We start from the raw sequence: 19210 nt of genomic DNA, 5'->3' as shown, positions 1-19210 counted from the left end.
ATGACCCCCTTATGGTCTTTATGTCAATTCCTCCTAGCTCTTCACCATCATTACCAGAATTGACATATGGAAATATAATACTAGAATAATTGTAGTTATGCTTTCGAATTTCATAAGAACATGTAAATTAGTTATTGATGGATTTATCATGTCCACCAATAATATTGTAACATTCCTCTTTCACACATATATTCCATGTAGTAGTATTGTAGGAAATTATCCCCTAAGGTTAGAGTTGAAAACCCTATAGAGTAGATAGAAGAAACTCAAGACACTAGCACAAAAATTAATGCTAAAAAGGTAATAACTAACCTACTATATAGTGTACCTACTTGTAGATTTGATGGTTGCAGTAGATCCTTTTTTCCCTTGTCTCCTTATTGCCCCTCAACTTTAGGCCTACAACCAAAATAGGTGGAAAGAAAGAAAATAATGAAGAATCAAAGCATATAAGTATTCATTAAGTTAGTTCAATAAAATCTTAAAGCATAGAAAGGAAATTAAATAGATATAATAATAACATTGGAATAAGAATGAGTTTCTTTATTATTTAGTTTGAAACAACAATATAGAAACATATATCTACTACTTGCAACATGGATAGCATGAAACTGTCCTTTAGATTCCTCCTCCCTAAGCCACTAAATATATCCTCCTCTAGTATTCTACTCCAAGTTGATGAAGCATCGATCATAATATGGGGGAGAGATAAGGATGACAAGGAAACTATTGTTTCCTTAGGGGAAATTCCTACAAGTGTTATTTAAAGAAGTTGTATGGAACATCAAGCCTTCCAATGGAATAAGGGAGATAAATAGGCCAATAGACCATCTTAGAGAAAGGTATGGTGAAAGATGATATAAGAAGTACCTGGAAGAGAATTCTTAGAGAATAAATGCTTGAGGCTATCAAAATCATAAGTACCCCATGGAATCATTTAAAAATAATTGTTTGACCCAAAGGAATCACCTCATACAATGCACCTTAATCATATGTTACCACTAGTACATGATAATGTCGTGACACATCGATTAATGCCAAACTATAGATAAATAATTATGAGATAATTTAAAATATTGTAATAATATACTCTAGAAACATACCTAAATGGTGTTGTGGGAACTTCATTGTATATGTAATTTATGATGTTTACAAATTATATAATTTTTTTATTATAAAATTGCATTATCTCTAGGTAGGAAACACACATGAAAGTTGACAAAAAAATACATGAATGTGAGATACATTTGTCATTCATATGACACACATTAATACCATTTCATTGGCCTCTGGTTTTTATCTTTTAAGAGGTCTCTTGGACTTCTCATGATTGTTGGCCTTCACTTGAGTTTTTTCACCTTCATCTGATGTGAATAGGAAAAAATCGCATAACCCCAAAGGATTATATTTCCTTATCGAAAGGGGTGTATATAAGTCCAATAAGAGAACTCAAATATGAAGGTATATAGAAACCAATGGCTGGATGTGCTCTTTGAGATGCTGGTTTAAGGAAGACCACAAACCAAATGAGGTAGTAGAAGTCAAAGTCTCCTACCTATGGTGGTTTAAGGATGAACACCAACACTAGAACTTGGCTCAAAGTAGTTGCAATTCTTGGAATAATTTTGAATCTGGCTAAAAGATGAAGTCTTCTACGAAGTGGATGTGCTCCCTAATGATATTTTAAGGATTACCACAAACTAATGAGTTGGATAGTAAAAGTTCTACTAAAGGTGGTTTAAGGTTGGCCACCATCCAAATCATGATCATGTAATTGGATACATCCATGAATCTATGATCTATGAAGTTGGAACTGGATACATCTATGAATCTAGATTTGGATGACTTTGGATGTATGCTTTGGTTGCAGGCTACAATTCTAGTTGTGGCTCAAACTCACTTGATATGATTTTGAATTTAGTATTTGACGATCAATTCTTCCCTTGTTAGATACAAAGTGAGAAGATGAAGATATATATACTGCAAGAGGTGTGAATACTTAAGAATTGGATCTTTTTTCTTCAATAAAATAATTGTGTCTAATAATTGTGGAGAAAAATTCAATGAACATGCCCATAGGAATGTTCAAGATCCATGAAATCAAACTAGTATGTCACAAATTATTTTAATGATGTTTTCCAGGTAAACTTAATGTGTATATATAATTTTTTTTTATTGATTTATTATTTTTATTTCAATGAAAATAGATAATTGATGCCCAATGTTGAAAAATGTAACACCTTTTAACAAAATAATAATAAAATTATATTTATCATATATATCAATTATTTAATTTATAAACATTTCGTTGTTTATCTTCATATCTATATCCTAATTTTTTGTTTTGACATTAAATTTTCACTTTAGTTATATCATCCAAAATTAAATGCGAACTAATAATTCTGATAATTTTGATTTCATCTATTTATGTGTTTACAACTTATTAGAGTTGCTCGTTACATTCATAGTTGATTATTGTTTTGATTTGAAGAATTTGAATTATGTCATTTTCTTGTTATAACATATTCTTCTTTTGATTCGAAGAATTTGAATTATGTCATTTTCTTCTTATAACATATTCTTCTTTTGATTCGAAGAATTTGAATGATGTCATTTTATTCTTATAACATATTGTGTCATTTTCTTGTTATAACATATTCTTCTTTTGATTCGAAGAATTTGAATTATGTCATTTGCTTACTGTATAATGACAACAAAATGGGAATTAATTAGTTCTTTTATTATTAAAATAATAATATTTGTTAGTATAAAAAAACAAGTTATTAGAGTTGCTCATTACATTCATAGTTGATTGTTCATAGTTGATGATTGTTTTGATTCCAAGAATTTGAATTATGTCATTTTCTTATTATAACATATTCATCCTCTGCTTACGTACAATGACAACGAGATGGGAATTAATTAGTTCAATGTATTATTAAAATAATAATATTGGTTAATAGTTTATTTCTTCTGCTCCTTCTTACGTACAATGACAACGAGATGGGAATTAATTAGTTCAGTGTATTATTAAAATAATAATGTTGGCTCCCGGATGCGGGTGTTTAAAAGGCCGAGCAGCCCACAGCTGGTGCGTCACATGGGCATGTGTCAGCCCGGACGTGCCACGCAGCACCCTGCAGCCTGCTTCATAAAGGCGCATGCAGTTGATCATCAGCGGGAGTTAATACCAGTCTTGTCTGCCTTTACTGTCCTCCTGCAACTCTCAGCGATGGCGCTTCATATCCCGGGAGCCTCTGTCACATTCTGGCATTCATTCGAAGCTGCTGGGCACTCCGCTGCAGCGTTGGAACATTCTCTGGTCAGGTGGGGGATTGCGCAGGGACATTCTTGTTCGGTGGCAAACTCAGCAATGCAGAGGGAGCGCCTCAGAATGAGCAGCCGACGAGGAGGCTCTCGGGGTCGGGCTTCAGCTCGGAGGACCGCAATTTCTCCTTCTTCCTCTGTCGAGGTAACATCTGACCAGCATGGCTTCCATGGTAGAGCAACGGGGCGTGGCAGCGTGCCTTGGAGAGGAGATATACCAGAATGCGGACATGCAGCGCATCCCACAGTCAGGTATAGAATACCTTGCACACTGGCAAACTCCACATTCATTATATCTGTTTCTGTCGAGCATTGTGGCAATCTCAGAGGTCAAGCTGAAGCAACTCAAGGCAACCCTCCACCGGCTCAAGGGACTGTGCAGGTGCCCATAATTGATATGCAGGTGCCCGCAATTGATATGCTATGCCCTACCAGGCCATTACGGGCCCAAGCGAACCGGCACAGAGGATCCATACCAGCCCGGTGGTCCCTCGCTCGGACTTGGATGACTCACAGCAATTTAAGGGCAAGGTGGAGGACGAGCCATATACCACAGACGAGGATTAATTCAGCCATTAAGTTCGCCCTCAGCAGCCTGGAAAGGAAAGCTACGCACTGTCTTCATACCTTGTTTTCTGTATGTGTTCGGTTTCCGTCTATGTGTCGGCTACAAGGGTTCATATGTGTATCAGTCTTAGATTAAGTAATGTCATGTGTCGTTATGTTAGTTTGTCACAGCATGTCCATGCTCAGCATCCAATTTTTGTACCTGTTCAATTTTGGGTATGTATAATTTGGGCAAACTGTCAATCTTTCGGCAGAAGTTACAGGGCCATGGCCCTGTTGTAACACTTATGTAATTTTTGACTTTTTGTACTACTAATAGAATAGCCTGATTCAGAAAAAAAAAATAATAATAATGTTGGTTAATATATTTTAATAATTTATTGTATGGTTAAAAAAAATATATATATTTGTTAGTAATTTTTAAGTGTGATTTATTTTATTTTATTTTATTTATGTTAATTTAATGATAATCTATAATTTATTTATTTATTTTAATTTATGTTTCATATTTTGTGAAATATGTGTTGTATAATTGGAATGTATATTATATTTATTTTATAGGATTTGTTCAATGTATTCTACATTTATGACCAATAATATACTCTATATATATAACTCAGTAGTATTTTAATAGAATATAGGACGTGAAAATTTAATTGTTTTACAATATTACAACCTTTATATATGATGGGCTGTATCATTAAACGTTGCATGACAATATGGATATTGGCCATTCTATATTGATATGGAGCTAAGAAGGCTTTCACGGATTCATTTAGGTTTTTCTATCTTTTACTTGTTTTTTTAATATGTTATAATCTAATAATAGTTAAAGAATAGGATTAGGATTTTAAATTATATATATATATATATATATATATATATATATATATATATATATATCTGTTTTTCTATTTTTTACTTGTTTTTTGACATGTTATAATGTAATAGTGGTTGAAGACTAGGATTAGGATTTTAAGTGATATATATGTGTGTGTGGTATTGTGAATTATATAGTTGAAAGATTATGAAAATTAGAGTTCACTTAAAAGTTACAATTTAAAATCTCTAAATATTATGTATACTATTATTTGTTTTTCTATTTGTAAAGAATTTGTGTATACAATTTACTTTTGTAAAGATTTAAAATGTAATTTTCATAATAAATTTCTATAAAATATAATGGATTCATCATTCAAACAATTTTCCTATTTTCAAATTTTACATTTCAAAACAATTCATTAAAACAATTTGCCAAATCAATATAAATGGAAATTCAAAATTAAATATTAAAAAAAATACTATAAATAATTTCAATATTCTCCACTAAATATTGAAATTCATTAATTTTTTTTAACATAAATCAACAAAATCCTTATATCATCACATATTAAATTAAAAAAAACCCAATAAAACATGTTATAGCAAAAAAATTAAATTATATATATAATAATAATAATATTAATAGTTTTTAATTTATTTTACAAAAACAAATTATATAATAATACATAAAATAAAATAATAACGAGATAAACAAATTATATAATAACATTGCTACTTTTTATCTCATTTTAAAAAACAAATAATAGAATAACACATTATATTTTTCCAATACTAAATCCACTTGCTTTCACTTTTCTACATAGAAAACAACCATGCAGTAAACAACCAAAAACGTCCCTCACTTAATACTCATAAAAATATCTCACACTAAACAAATAAAGTCTTGCAACCTGTCCTCCTTTTCACATAGAATTTTCAGAAAAAACTTAAACGAAAAATATATATATATATTTTGTTTTTTCCTTACCAATTACGAAAAAGGAAAAGAACACTGATAAAAATATCTCATACTAAACAAATAACACGATTCCAACCTGTCATCCTTTTCTCACAGAATTTTCAGAGAAAATTTGAACGGGATAAATATATTTTTGCTTTTGTCAACATGTCCTAGCCAATTACGACCCAGAGAAAGAACCATGTGGTGATGCACTAACAACCCAGAAAGATGGCTTCACCAACGTCACATCAGAAAAATCATTTAGCATGTGACATCATTTTAAAAACACTTTAAACAATACAATTTCCACTTGCTTCTCATATTTAGGCCAGAGCTATAAAACATACTGTAAAAAATTATTCATTAGCATGGGACAGCGCTTTTAAAAAACACTCAACGATTGCAAATGGTTGTCCATTGGTCATAATATTTCCAAATTATGTTTGAATGGTTATTTACTTGACCAAATTATGTTTAAATGGTTATTTACTTGAGGGGTCATTTATATAAGCATAAACCTTTTCAGAAGGAGCATTTTGATGGAAAAATTAAATAGTGGTCTCTTATCTATGTGTAAATGTTACTATATGTTACTATAGTGTTATCATATTTTCTAGTAGGGTAGTGGTATCATATTCATGAGTAAGATATGAGTAAGATATTAGTGTTGTGGTACTTTATTCTCAAGTATAATGATTATATGAAATTAATAGTGTCAGTATTAAGAAATGATTGAAATTAGAATAATGTTTTGATTAAAATAAGAATAATTTAAGGTTAATTATATAATGTTTCAAATTTAGGCACGAGCTATAAAATATATTTTAAAAAATTAGTCCTTTAGCATGGGGCAATATTTTAAAAAACACTCTCTTAATTATGAAATTTGCAAATACTAGTCCTTTATATTCATTTGTCATACTATTTCCAAATTATGTTTGGATGGTTACCTACATGAGGGATCATTCTGTAAGCATAAACCTTTTTAGAGTTAGAAATATGATCGAAAAACTATATAGTGATCCCTTATCCATGTGTAAATGTTACTATAGTCGTGTCTTATCCTCTAGTAGGGTAGTGGTATTTTATCCATGTGCAAGATATTAGTATAGTGGTATCTTATTCTCAAGAATGATTATTATATAAAATTAATGATGTGAGTATAAGGAAATTATTAACTATGATTATTATATAATATTAAATAGTAGTATTTTTTGTGTTAGATATCATTATAGAGACATTTTATTTTTTAATATGTTTATTATAAGATACTCATAATAATGGAGACTATTTTTTCTTTTTTCCTTTTTCTTTTCATTTTGAGAAGTAATATTATATGGAAGAAATTATTAAAAAATAAAAACTTTTTTTGATTAGTTGGATTAGTTTCTCTATCATGTCTAAGAGTTACAAAGTTTCACATGTGCTATGATTCTCTCTTTTGGGGAAGAGTGATACCAACATGTTGCGAGAAGAGAGGTTCTCTCTTTTGGGGAAGAGTGATAACAATGTTGCGAGGAGAGAGAGAGAGAGAGAGTAGAAAGAATTATAATTTTTTAGACAATGTGAGAGAACCAATAAATACAAACCACATCAAGCATAAGTAGGGTTTCAGTTGCACAGAGAAACATGTGCCACCTTGAATAGAAGAAAAACTCAAAAAAACTGATGAGGACTAAATCTAAAAAAAAAAATTAGTCATAGGTTCAAATTTTACATAGGTTGTAGGTCCATATCATTTTCCCTGGGCATACACTATGTTGATGCCATACTTGGCCGAAAATAAGGAGTACTTTGTTTTACTCTTTATTTTGACATAAGAGAAGTTACAAGGTGAAGATACCAAGATCATTACTAAAATTAATAGTCATAGAAAAATGAAAATTTAATAATGAAATTCTTTCAAATTCCCAGATGGGGGTGTAGTTCGAGGAGAATGGCGGCTTGGGGCATTTTTCTCGCCACCTTGAAGAATGAAGCAGATTAAATGGTGGGGCTAGAATGGCCACCACAATGCATGCAAACACATGTAACAATAGTATCACTTGTTATCCATGATAAATGTCAATTATAGAAAAGGAGGGCAGCGACAGGTCCACTTATGTTGCATCCCTGCAAGGTAATCATGTGTTTCCTTTGATAGAGCAATTTTTCCTAATATTATGGCGATTTTTGGGCCTCTACATGGTGATTGTTTACGATTGATTTAGAGCTTTGACAGCGTGGGAATTTCGAGAGAAGGTTTGGTGGAACCAAAGCTTGAGGGAAGCTCTTTCATAATCATGCTAATGATATTTATGCTCTAGTTCTTAATGAATCCATGTCAAGCAAGAGGGTCAGAAGGCTAAGGCATGTGCAAACATCATAATTCTGGACTAATTCTGGATGTTGAGGCCCCGAGGGCCACAACTGAGCCCAACAATAAGCATAAGAGGTTTTGAGACCTTCCATTCGACTATCACCCTAGAAAATCATAGTGTAATCTAGCACCTAGAGACTACGTCAATGAGAGACGGGCACAACAGGGTTTGAAAAAACTAGAGGAAATTGGGTAGTGGATTCTTGACTGTGACCACAACAGGGTTTGAAAAAACTAATATTTCCAAGCATTATCTCTCTATTGGAAAATGAAAACCTTGTTGGGTAGGCTCCTTACTGATAGACAAGTCGATAGGTACAATGTTTTTGCAAGTCTCAAGGATGTGAAATGAGAACAAAGAAATCAAGAGTTCTATATGGAGAGAATGGATTCTCTTCTAGTTCAAATTGAACATCATAACACATGCATTTCCACTACATTTGCTCCTCCAAGATCTAGTGTGAAATATCCATAACTCGTTTCTTCTTCTTAATCCTAACCATTAAATGATTTTTGGTACTTTTTTGTATTTTAATTATGCAGTAGACACTCTAGTTATGTTAAAGTTATTAAAAATCTTGCAATTTTGGACTAATTGTTCTATAGGAAGGTGGTAAAAAATATCTAATTTCTCGATCTCTACAATAAAGCATGTTAATAATGATTAGATAAATGATGTACTGGAAAATTTGATTTTGTGAAATAGCACAATCTAGACTTTGAAAAAAAACATTTTTTAAAAATAAAATAAAATTCATATAACCTCAACAAAAATAATGATTAGAAACCACTTAGACTAAAACTCTTTAATTTAAATGCTTAATAATAATAACCAATACAATCTTGAAATAGAATCTTTCTAAATTATATAATTCTTTTATTCTTTATTTAAAGTATAATAAATAGACATACATTGGATGTAAAGTTACTTATTATTGAACATCATTTCCAATTAGATTCATGATGATAATCCCAATTGAATATTAACAATTTAAGTATTTATATCTTTTTTAAAAAGGAAATGTTTTGGGTTTTTAACTATAAGGTGTTTAGTTAAAAATACCTTATAATTAAAGATAAATGTAAAACAAATGTTTGAGTTTTTTAGCTATTCTTGTAAGAGGTGTTTAATTTTTAATTATTCTTGTAAAAGGGGTTTAATCACTATGGTGCGTGTTTTTGATACAGTGACACAAATCCAATTAAAAATAATGTGAAAACTATGTACAATAGAATTGACTTAAATTATTTTGTATTATTTTTTTTTTAAATTTTACTTATAAATTATATGCAAATTAAATATAGTATTGGTAAAATTTGAAAGTAAATTCAAATTATATAATTTTAATATAAATGCATAAAATTATAAATAATAAAGCAAGCTATTGCGGTGAATGTAAACAAGGTTACAATTCCTATAGTGTGGTAAGTAGTATTTTGATGAGAAATGTAATTTCATATAAATATATTAAAAAATATATATATATTATTGTAAATTTATTTAAATTAGATTTAAATATTTAATTTTTTTATACAAAATTTGTTATTTATTTCTATTATTATTAAAATATAATATAAAAATATAATGCATGAAAATAAGATACCAATAATGTAAAGATCAAATAAGGATAATGTAAGGATGTATAGAAATATAATACATAAGAATGGTATAAAGATTTCATCGGATAATATAAATATGTTTAGTTTTAGATCCATTTTACTTGAATAAAGAAGAAACAATTACACAGGAAAAAAGATAATATTAAATCATATCAAAATTTAAGGAGAAAGTGTCTCTGGAATTAAAGGGAAAAAAGTCAAAAATATTTTTTTTATTTTTATCTAAAATAATATAAAGAAGAAAAAAACATTGTTAGAATAAAAACAAATTTTCATGAACTTCAAAATGAGATTGGACAACAAAAATATATGACTTTTGTGACACTTAAAAAGTTAATGGGGAAAAGGAAAATAAAAATCTTATTTAAGTTTAAAAGTTCAAAAATATATTTTTATCTTTATCTGAAATAATATAAAGAGGAAAATAAACATTGTTAAAATAATCTGAAAAAGAAAATAAAAGTTGTTAAAATAAAAAGTCTTTTAACAAATTATATAATAACATTAATAATTTTTATCTCATTTTAAAAAACAAATAATGTAATAATACATTATATTTTTCCCATACTTAATCCACTTGCTTTCACTTTTCTACTTAGAAAACAACTATGCAGTCAACAACCAAAAACGTCGCTCAATTAATACTCGTAAAAATATCTCACACTAAACCAATACAGTCTTCCAACCTGTCCTCCTTTTCACATAGAATTTTCAGAAATAACTTAAACGAAAAATATATATTTTGTTTTTTCCTTGCCAATTACGAAAAACAAAAAGAACACTGATAAAAATATCTCACACTAAACAAATAACAGTATTCCGACCTGTCATCCTTTTCACACAATTTTCAGAGAAAATTTGAACGGGATAAATATATTTTGCTTTTGTCCTAAAAAGAGAGAGCACCATGTCCTAGCCAATTACGAACCATGTGATGATGCACTACCAACCCAAAAAGATGGCTTCACCAACGTCAGAGCGATTTATTTTGCATGTATAATTACTTTAAACAAAATCATTTAATTTTTAAAACACTTTAAACAATACAATTTCCACTTGCTTCTCATATTTAGGCACGAGCTATAAAACATACTTTAAAAAATTATTCATTAACATGGGACAGCACTTTTAAAAAACACTCAACGACTGCAAATGCCATTGGTCATAATATTTCCAAATTATGTTTGAATGTTTAAAAAACACTCAACGACTGCAAATGCCATTGGTCGTAATATTTCCAAATTATGTTTGAATGGTTATGTACTTGAGGGGTCATTTTTATAAGCCTAAACCTTCTCACAAGGAGCATTATGATGGAAAAATTAAATAGTGGTCCCTTATCTATTTGTAAATGTTACTATAGTGTTATGATATTTTCTAGTAGGGTAGTGGTATCATATTCATGAGTAAGATATTAGTGTTGTGGTACTTTATTCTCAGGTATAATGATTATATAAAATTAATAGTGTGGGTAATCAGAAATGATTAAACTTAGAATAATTTTCGGATTAAAATAAGAATAATTTTTGGTTAATTAGATAATGTTTCAAATCTAGGCATGGGCTATAAAATATATTTTAAAAAATTATTCATTTAGTCTACGACAATACTTTAAAAAACACTCTCTCAGCCATGAAATTTGCAAATACTAGTCCTTTATAAGTTATGTTTGGATGGTTACTTACATGAGGGATCATTCTGTAAGCATAAACCTTTTTAGAGTTAGAAATATGATCGAAAAACTATATAGTGATCCTTATCCATGTGTAAATGTTACTATAGTCGTGTCTTATCCTTTAGTACGGTAGTGGTATTTTATCCATGTGCAATATATTATCCATGTGTAAATGTTACTATAGTTGTGTCTTATCCTTTAGTACGGTAGTGGTATTTTATCCATGTGCAATATATTAGTATAGTGGTATCTTATTCTCAAGAATGATTATTATATAAAATTAGTAATGTGAGTATAAAGAAACGATTAACTATGATTATTATATAATATTAAATAGTACTTTTTTTTTGTGTTAGATATCGTTATAGAGACATTTTATTTTTTAATATATTTATTATAAGATAATGGAGACTATTTTTTCTTTTTTCATTTTTTTTCACTTTGAGAAGTAATATTATATGGAAGAACTTATTAAAAAATAAAAACTTTTTTTGATTAATTGGATCAGTTTCTCTATCGTGTCTAAGAGTTATAGAGTTTCACATATGCTATGATTCTCTCTTTTGGGACGAGTGATACCAACATGTTGCGAGGAGAGAGGTTCTCTCTTTTGGGGAAGAGTGATACCAATGTTGCAAGGAGAGAGAGAGAGCATAGAAATAATTATAATTTTTTAGAAAATGTGAGAGAACCAATAGATACAAACCACATCAAGCATAAGTAGGGTTTCAGTTGCACGAAGAAACATGTGCCACCTTGAATAGAAGAAAAGCTAAAAAAACTTATGAGGACTAAATCTAAAAAATAAAATTAGTCATAGGTTCAAATTTTACATAGGTTGTAGGTCCATATCATTTTCCTTGGGCATTCACTATATTGATGCCATACTTCGCCGAAAATAAGGACTACTATGCTTTACTCTTTATTTTGACACAAGAGAAGTTACAAGGTGAAGATACCAAGATCATTAATAAATTAATATTCATAGAAAATGAAAATTTAATAATGAAATTCTTTCAAATTCCTAGATGGGGGTGTAGTTCGAGGAGAATGGCGGCTTTGGGCATTGTTCTCACCACCTTGAAGAATGAAGCACATTAAATGGTGGGGCTAGAATGGCCATCACATGTTTCCTTTGATAGAGCAATTTTGCCTGCTATTATGGCGATTTTCGGGCCTCTACATGGTGATTGTTTACGATTGATTTAGAGCTTTGGCAGGGTGGGAATTACGAGAGAAGGTTTGGTGGACCAAAAACTTGAGGGAAGCTCTTTATTAATCATGCTTATGATATTTATGCTCTAGTGCTTAATGAATCCATGTCAAGCAAGAGGGTCGGGAGGCTAAGGCATGTGCAAACATCATAATTCTGGACTAATTCTGGATGTTGAGGCCTCGAGGGCCACAACTGATCCCAACGATAAGAATAAGAGGTTTTTGAGACCTTCCATTCGACTATCACCCTAGTCATAGTGTAATCTAGCACCTAGAGACTACGTCAATGAGAGACGGGCACAACAGGGTTTGAAAAAACTAGAGGAACTTGGGTAGTGGATTCTTGACCATGACCACAACAGGGTTTGAAAAAACTAATATTTCCAGGCATTATCTCTCTATTGGAAAATGAAAACCTTGTTGGGTAGGGTCCTTACTGAGAGACAAGTCTATAGGTACAATGTTTTCACAAGCCTTAAGGATGTGAAATGAGAACAAAGAAATCAAGATTTCTATATGGAGAGAATGAATTCTCTTCTAGCTCAAACTGAACATCATATCACATGCATTTCCACTACATCTGCTCCTCCAAGATCTAGTGTGAAATATCCATAACTTGTTACTTCTTCTTAATCCTAACCATTAAATGATTTTTGGTAGTTTTTTGTATTTTAATTATGCAGTAGATACTCTAATTATGTTAAAAGTTATTAAAAATCTTGCAATTTTGGACTAATTGTTCTATAGGAAAGTGGTAAAAAATATCTAGTTTCTCGTTAGGCATATTGATCTATACAATAAAGCATGTTAATAATGATTAGATAAATGATGTATTGGAAAATTTGATTTCGTGAAATAGCACAATCTCGACTTTGAAAAATAACATTTTTTAAAAATAAAATAAAATTCATATAACCTCAACAAAAATAATGATTAGAAACCACTAAAACTAAAATGCTTTAATTTAAATGCTTAATAATAATATCCTCTACAATCTTGAAATAGCATCTTTCTAAATTGTATGATTTTTTAATTCTTTAATTAAAGTATAATAAATAGATATACATTGGATGTAAAATTACTTATAATTGAACATCATTTCCAATTACATTCATGATGATAATCCCAATTGAATATTAACAATTAAGTATTTATATATTTTTTAAAAAGGCAATGTTTTGGTTTTTTAACTATAAGGTGTTTAATTAAAAATACCTTATAATTAAAAAAAAAAATGTAAAACAAATGTTTGGTTTTTTTAACTATTCTGGTAAAAGGTGTTTAATTTTTAATTATTCTTGTAAAAGGGGTTTAATCACTATGGTGCGTGTTTTTATACAATGACACAAATCCAACCGAAAACGATGTAAAAACTATGTACAATAGAATTAACTTAAATTATTTTGTATTATTTTTTTCCTCAAATTCTAATTATAAACTATATGCCAATTAAATATAATATTGGTAAAATTTGGAAGTAAATTCAAGTTATATAATTTTAATATAAATAATAAAATTAGAAATAATAAAACAAACTATTTCCGTGAAAGTAAACAATGTGAAAGTAAACCATGTTACAATTCCTAGAGTGTGGTAATAGTATTTTGATGCGAAATGTAATTTCATATAAATATAAAAAATAAAATAAAAATTATTATTGTAAATTTATTTAAATTAGATTTAAATATTTAAATTTTTTATAGAAAATTTGTTATTTATTTTTATGATTATTAAAATATAATATAAAAATATAACGGATAAAGATAAGATACCAATAATGTAAAGATTAAATAAGGATAATGTAAGAATGTATAGAAATATAATATATAATAATGGTATAAAGATTTGATGGGATAATATAAATATGTTTAGTTTTAGATCGATTTTACTGGAATAAAGAAGAAACAATTATAGAAGAAGGATAATATTAAATTATATCAAAATTTAAGGAAAAAGTGTCTCTAAAATTAAAAGGAAAAAAGAAAATCATTTTTTTTTAAATTTAAAAAGACAAAAATGTTTTTTTATCTTATCTTAAATAATATAAAGAAGAAAAAAACATTGTTAAAATAAGAAAAAAATTTCATAAATTTCATAATGAGATTGGACATTGGTCAATTCACAAAATACAAAAATATATGAATTTTGTGACACTTAAAAAGGTAAGGGAAAAAGGAAAATAAAAATCTTATTTAAATTTAAAAATTCAAAAATACTTTTTTATCTTTATCTGAAATAATATAAAGAACAAAATTAACATTGTTAAAATAATATAAAGAAGAAAATAAACATTGTTAAAATAAAAACAAATATTTATGAGTTTCATAATAAAATTGGACATTGGTCAATTCATAAAATGCAAAAATCTATAAATTTTGTGACAAGATAAAAAAGAAAAAAAAATTAACTTTGTCCAACTTATGCTGAAACTGAATCTAAAATTTTAAAATTTTGCTTGAATCAAAATTGCTATCACAATCACAATGAATGAATTTTGCTATCACAATCACAATACATTACCAAACTATTTATTATACTTCTCCCTGCACCATACAAAGCTATTAGTTTTTATTTGATTAAAAAAATTTAAAATCTATCCAAATTTTAACATTATGAAATTAAATTTATTATTTCTAAATATAGTTTATTTCAAATATGATTGGTTAAAATGTCTCCCCTCTTATTGTATAATGATGGCAAGAATTGATTTTTGTGCACTCTATTATTAACTACTATGTACTCTATCACTAATTACTATGTACAATAAATATAAATAAATTGAAAAATAACATTATATATTAATTACTATGTACCATAAACATAAATGGTTTGTAATCAAATTCAAAAATTCAATTTTCTCATTGGTGTAAAGTATTGAATAGACAATTTTTATGGGTTTTATTTTTGAATTTACAAAAAAAAAAAATTAAAAAAATATAAATTTGAAAAAAAATGTAAAAATAAAGTGTACAATTTGTACAACTCTCACTATATCAATCTATACTATAATGATATGACATGTGTACTATAATCCGAGCAGCGTATAAAAAAAATTGCCATTATTCAATATTAAATAAATAATTATTAACTTGTTATCTTTCTCTTCAATATCAATTATATATATATATATAACCTTTATTTACTAAAAAATGTTTAATTATATTAAAAAATTAATAAAAAAAATTAAATAAATATTCATATAACTTAAATCATGACATTAAATTATTTTATAATAAGAAAACAATTGTTTTATAATAAGAAAACAGAAACCCTAACTATAGAGTCGGGTTAAATTTTAATATGATTTTATTTTATCATTACTGCATAGAGAACATGGATACACTCCAAAAACGATAGAAAGCGAAATACAGACACATTACTGCATAGAGAACATGCATACACTACAAAAACGATAGAAAGCGAAATACAGACACAGACGATCTTCCTCAAAAGTTGAAAGCGAACTACAGACACAGACGAACTTCTTCAAAAGTTGGGCGACGTCGCTAAGTTGTCAATCCGTCGATGCCAGTGGACTGCAACCAGGAATTTCCTTGTATGAATTCTCCCACTGTAAATTTGCTCGCCTCTTGAGAACTTTTGATCACCCGATACCCAGGCCATTTCACACGGTTTCCAGTAGCGGAGCCTGGCCCTGTATTCATATATTCTCCATAATACAAAGTTTTCAAAGCAAAAGCTCCATCCCATTCCAGCCAGCCCGCAGGCTGAATGACCCCATCTATGTACGATTGCATGTAAACCGTTCGAGAATATTCTTTCCACGGCCTCCCCAGATAAGTTGGGAACGAGCTTTTCACCGGAACAAGGTCGGCATGGGGAGTGATCTTGTAGTTGTGGATGGAAGTTCCTGTGTTTTGGTTCGGATCAGTTCTGCCCTGTGCTGTGATGACATTTTTCTGATTTGTACCGGGTTTTCTGGGCACCAGAGTGCAGCTCTGAAACACCACTGTGGCATTCCCAAATATGAAATCTACAGTGCCCAAAATGTTACACTCGCTGTAGAATTGGCGAAGAGAATGCGCGTACAATGTGTCTTGGTACGCTGCAATCTTGCAGCGATATAAGACTGATTGATTTGATCCTACTCGAAGAGCCACCGCCTGATGTTTGTCTGGTCCTGTTGTGTTGACGAACGCCATGTCTTGTGCCATAAACCCCTTCCCTACAGCAGCTGCATTCAAACATTTTAAGAAGATTAGCTCTTGAAGGAGTCAAGTAGTTAAACATAGTTGCATCAATTTCTAAAAAGGGAAAGTTCTCATCTGTAAGGCGTGATGAATTCTCTGGAATGTGAGGATTTAAGGATTTTCTGACATTATGATCGGGAAAACTGAATTTATGAAAGAATTAGAAGTGGGTTAGTGATTTACCGAATGTGGCGGAATTGAAAGTGGTGGATCCGTCTATCACATTTCTGCTCCCCGTAACAATTGTGGCCTCCATGCCTTCTCCAATCAACATGATATTAGTCTTCGTTTTACCCACCTCCACGTTCTCCTTGTACGTTCCCTTCTTCACCTTGATCACATATCTCTTACCACTTTTCTCTGGGGCCGCAGCTATGGCTTGTGAAATCGTTTTGAAATTTCCAGAGCCATCCTGAGCTACGATCACGTTCGGCACTACGTTGTTTGGAGAGAATCGTAGGAGCCTTCGATCTCCCGCAGATAGCCATGAGGGAAAATCATCCTTGATGGAATCGGACGGGAGGCGTAGCTCAGGGGATGGATCGGGCCTTCTTGACTCCTACGCCGCCTTTGCTATGGCCAGAGAATTGCTAACGAGCTCCCTCAAGTTTTGCACGCTGCTCTCAACCAGAACTCTAGCCACGCTCTTTGGGTAATCTGAAATTCCGTCCAAGCAAGTGTCCTGGTTGGTGATTGAGGTGCTGAGCCACGTCTGTAAATCGCCGGCCTGCTCACGCGTGAATGCCTTTAGATCATGGCGTTTCAAAAGTGATATAGAGCTATCAAGTTGATCCCTCGTAATATCCATGAGCTCCATGCAATCTTGGAGAGCACTGGTTTGCTGAACGAATCTAAGAATGAGGGCGGAAGCTTTGTTCGCCTCCTCCATGGCCACCATTAGAGCAACGTGAAGAAACTTGTTGAGTTGTGCAGCACTAGACGATCCCAGACGAGGCGAGAGAGAGTTATAGCAGAGCTCTGGATAGAGATTTTTGCTACAAACGGCTTCAACGCTCTCCATTGGGTCTTGTAATTCTATAGAGGATACATCTTCAGCATGAATCAGAGGAAGCCACAGGGCTCCACAGATTGTGATCACCACGACCACTAGGGAAGCCCCATGGAATGTGATGGCCCTTTTCCTACACTCCATCTTTCCTTCCATCACTTTGAAAAGGACTAAAATGCAGAGATTAGGGATGGTAATCTTGCTGTTATCTCCACTCCATGTGTTGGCCTTTTATAATGAGTTTTCCGAGCTGATTCCTTTTAACGATATTGAGCGACAATTTTAGGTGAATATTTTCCACCACATGGTAAATCTTATCCTCAAATTCGAAGTGGATTGGCCTAAGGTCACATCAAGACTTGGAATTTCAGTCACATGGTTCTCTATTGCTTTCGTCATCATTTCAGTGGTGGTGTCGGCAGAATTTGAGGGTGGGTTACCCACAGGAAGTTCGCTGAAATGGCTAAGGGCCAGGATTTTAGGGTAGTTTATGTGCAGGATTTCAATGAATCGTCTAAGGGCCACTGTAAGTTGTATGGGTCACTTGAGGGGTAGGTGCATATTTTAATTTTTTAATATTTTTTTTAGGATATCCATCATGCAATGGGGTATCCACATCACTGACGTCAAATTCCATTACCTCCACGCACACAAGCTTTACGTTAGAATAGGGTGGATAAAATTTTCCATTTTTGCAATCATAAGCAGCCACTTTTCCGAGTAATCTAATAATGGAAATGCAGTGATAGTGGTATCTTAAGTATGTTTAAGCTATCATTCTGAATGGTTTTTTCATTGGTCATATGAAAGACTATCCAATAAGGATTCCTTTTTTTATTATTATTATCCTCACAACTTTCGTTTGTATGAGCTGGCAACTTTCTTACCCAATGCTAATAATAATAATAATGGGTGTCGCACTTTTCTTCCGTTCGTTACTGGTGGCAGTTTTCTTTATGCGCGACGAGTGTATATTCGAAAAGCTATGGAGAATGCATAGTCAAATAAGGGTGCATTGATCATATGTATCAATTTTTTTTGTTTGCAATTATTGTATTTTTATTTTATATATATATATATATATATTTTTTTTTTTAAGTTGTATTTACATTTATTGTTATTGATTATTTTTGTGGGGCAATATTTTATTATTGATTTTTATTAATATTTAAAGAAGAAAAGTTATATTGGAATTATTTTGTAGTATCACGTGTGACATATTAAGATATCAAACACTATAAGTGTTTAAAGGTTTTTCTTGATTTCCTTTTCTTTTATAGACATCTATTCATTCTACGGATTTATCAGTTACATTTGAGGAACATGTCATATTTTCATCTTTCGAAGGAAGTTCCATCGCTCTATCGCTCCTGCCTCCTCAGAGTACATGACATTCACTATCTGAATGATGCCTCCTCAGGGTACAGGACATTCATTATCTGAA

The 19210-nt window shown here is 30.8% G+C and overlaps 1 pseudogene across 1 annotated transcript; it reads right to left on the bottom strand.

Annotated features, from left to right (window-relative positions):
* Window positions 1–15944: 15944 nt before the first annotated feature.
* On the bottom strand, window positions 15945–17940 carry LOC149175169 (pectinesterase-like; annotated as a pseudogene). Its single transcript, XR_016258532.1, has 2 exons — window positions 16941–17940; window positions 15945–16741 (listed from the first exon to the last, which is right to left on the bottom strand). The product of XR_016258532.1 is annotated as a pectinesterase-like (transcript).
* Between the last annotated feature and the right edge of the window lie 1270 nt (window positions 17941–19210).

Source organism: Pinus tabuliformis, chromosome 4_1 (assembly GCF_031772625.1).
Source record: "Pinus tabuliformis cultivar Carrire ecotype Pingquan chromosome 4_1, CPIR1, whole genome shotgun sequence".
NCBI lineage: Eukaryota > Viridiplantae > Streptophyta > Pinopsida > Pinales > Pinaceae > Pinus > Pinus tabuliformis.
This window is presented reverse-complemented; position numbering and strand designations above follow the sequence as displayed.